This window comes from Oncorhynchus gorbuscha, unplaced genomic scaffold (assembly GCF_021184085.1).
Source record: "Oncorhynchus gorbuscha isolate QuinsamMale2020 ecotype Even-year unplaced genomic scaffold, OgorEven_v1.0 Un_scaffold_7380, whole genome shotgun sequence".
Classification (NCBI taxonomy): Eukaryota; Metazoa; Chordata; class Actinopteri; order Salmoniformes; family Salmonidae; genus Oncorhynchus; species Oncorhynchus gorbuscha.
In genome coordinates this window covers 10,001-12,962 of record NW_025750774.1, presented here as the reverse complement: position 1 = coordinate 12,962, position 2,962 = coordinate 10,001, and the positions used below count along the sequence as shown (strand labels likewise).

The window sequence follows — 2,962 nt, the reverse complement described above, 5'->3', positions numbered from 1 at the left end:
ACTGGGTTATTATTCAGCATGATTCCAGATGACATACTGTACTGTGTATTATAACTGATTCAGATGACATACTGTACTGGGTGATTCAGATGACCATAGCTGATTCAGATGACATACTGCACTGTGTATTATAGGGGGAGAGAAGGTGGGGGGCAGAGACATATGTTTTCTCAATGTGATATTTTCATAAGGTGTGCACACTGTGTTTGTGCTCACTTTCTTCCTCTCTCTCTCTCTCTCTCTTGTCTGTCTCTCTCTCTCTCTCTCAAACCCACCCCAGACAGTATGGAGAAGAGCCAGTATGGACCCCCCCAGGACTTGTCTGCTCCCCCTACCCAGGCCCCTGTACTATGTATTATAGCTGATTCATCTACCAGGGAAGTGGGGGGGGACAGCCTCAATGTGACCCCTCTCAGCCTGGCTTCCAGGGAGGTAAGAGATCAGATCTACACTGATACTCTTAGGGACAGTTTAATCTTACACTCTTAGAAAATAAGGCGCTATCTAGAACCTTCATGGAACCTGAAAGGGTTCTTCTTGGAACCTAAAGGGTTCTTCCTGGAACCGAAAAGGGTTCTTCTTGGAACCTAAAAGGGTTATTCCTGGAACCGAAAAGGGTGCTCCTATGGGGATAGCCGATGTGTGTGTCACAATAGCTATAGATGTCATGACATCATTGTTAAGGGCTGGCCAACCACTCTGTATCCCTGGGTTTGTGTCACCATAACGCTGGCCAACCACTCTGTATCCCTGGGTTTGTGTCACCATAACGCTGGCCAACCACTATGTATCCTGGGTTGGTGTCACCCATGCGCTGGCCAACCACTCTGTATCCCTGGGTTTGTGTCACCATAACGCTGGCCAACCCCTCTGTATCCCTGGGTTTGTGTCATCATAACGCTGGCCAACCACTCTGTATCCCTGGGTTTGTGTCACCATAACGCTGGCCAACCAGTCTGTATCCCTGGGTTTGTGTCACCATAACGCTGGCCAACCACTCTGTATCCCTGGGTTTGTGTCACCATAACGCTGGCCAACCACTCTGTATCCCTGGGTTTGTGTCACCATAACGCTGGCCAACCACTCTGTATCCCTGGGTTTGTGTCACCATAACCCTGGCCAACCACTCTGTATCCCTGGGTTTGTGTCACCATAACGCTGGCCAACCACTCTGTATCCCTGGGTTGGTGTCACCATAACGCTGGCCAACCACTCTGTATCCCTGGGTTTGTGTCATCCAAACGCTGGCCAACCACTCTGTATTCCCGGGTTTGTGTTCCCATAATGCTGGCCAACCACTCTGTATCCCTGGGTTTGTGTCACCATAACGCTGGCCAACCACTCTGTATCCCTGGGTTTGTGTCACCATAACACTGGCCAACCACTCTGTATCCCTGGGTTTGTGTCACCATAACGCTGGCCAACCACTCTGTATCCCTGGGTTTGTGTCACCATAACGCTGGCCAACCACTCTGTATCCCTGGGTTTGTGTCACCATAACGTTGGCCAACCACTGTATCCCTGGGTTTGTGTTCCCATAATGCTGGCCAACCACTCTGTATCCCTGGGTTTGTGGTCCCATAAGGTTGACCAACCACTCTGTATCCCTGGGTTTGTGGTCCCATAACCTGGCCAACCACTCTGTATCCCTGGGTTTGTGTCCAACCATAAATGCTGGCCAACCACTCTGTATCCCTGGGTTTGTGTTCCCATAACCCTGGCCAACCATTCTGTATCCATGGGTTTGTGGTCCCATAATGCTGGCCAACCACTCTGTATCCCTGGGTTTGTGTTCCCATAACCCTGGCCAACCATTCTGTATCCATGGGTTTGTGGTCCCATAACGCTGGCCAACCACTCTGTATCCCTGGGTTTGTGTCACCATCCCCCATCTGTATCCCTGGGTTTGTGTCACCATAATGCTGGCCAACCACTCTGTATCCCTGGGTTTGTGTCCCATAAGGTTGACCAACCACTGTATCCCTGGGTTTGTGGTCCCATAATGCTGGCCAACCATCCCTGGGTTTGTGGTCCCATGGTATCTGTATCCCTGGGTTTGTGGTCCCATAATGCTGGCCAACCACTCTGTATCCCTGGGTTTGTGTTCCCATAACCCTGGCCAACCATTCTGTATCCATGGGTTTGTGGTCCCCACTGTATCCCTGGGTTTGTGTTCCCATAATGCTGGCCAACCACTCTGTATCCCTGGGTTTGTGTTCCCCACTCTAACCCTGGCCAACCATTCTGTATCCATGGGTTTGTGGTCCCATAATGCTGGCCAACCACTCTGTATCCATAACCCTGGCCAACCATGTATCCATGGGTTTGTGGTCCCATAATGCTGGCCAACCACTCTGGGTTTGTTTGTGGTCCCATAACGCTGGCCAACCACTCTGTATCCCTGGGTTTGTGTCACCATAACGCTGGCCAACCACTCTGTATCCCTGGGTTTGTGTCACCATAACGCTGGCCAACCACTGTATCCCTGGGTTTGTGTTCCCATAATGCTGGCCAACCACTCTGTATCCCTGGGTTTGTGGTCCCATAAGGTTGACCAACCACTCTGTATCCCTGGGTTTGTGGTCCCATAATGCTGGCCAACCACTCTGTATCCCTGGGTTGTGGTCCCATAACCCTGGCCAACCACTCTGTATCCCTGGGTTTGTGGTCCCATAATGCTGGCCAACCACTCTGTATCCCTGGGTTTGTGTTCCCATAACCCTGGCCAACCATTCTGTATCCATGGGTTTGTGGTCCCATAATGCTGGCCAACCACTCTGTATCCCTGGGTTTGTGATAAATTACACAGTGTATTGATGTATTTATTTATCCCTTATTGATCAGGTCCCCAACCCGGCATGTACCCACCACCTCCCCAATACGGCACGGGCATGGCACAACCTACAAACGTCCCCAGCGGTGAGTCACACACACACTCACTGAAAAAACTCCAAACTGTCGG

At 50.9% G+C, this 2,962-nt stretch overlaps 1 pseudogene; it reads left to right on the top strand.

The window, feature by feature from the left end:
* The first annotated feature begins 280 nt into the window (after window positions 1-280).
* LOC124029711 overlaps window positions 281-2,962 on the top strand; it is a 3,963-nt pseudogene continuing 1,281 nt past the window's right edge.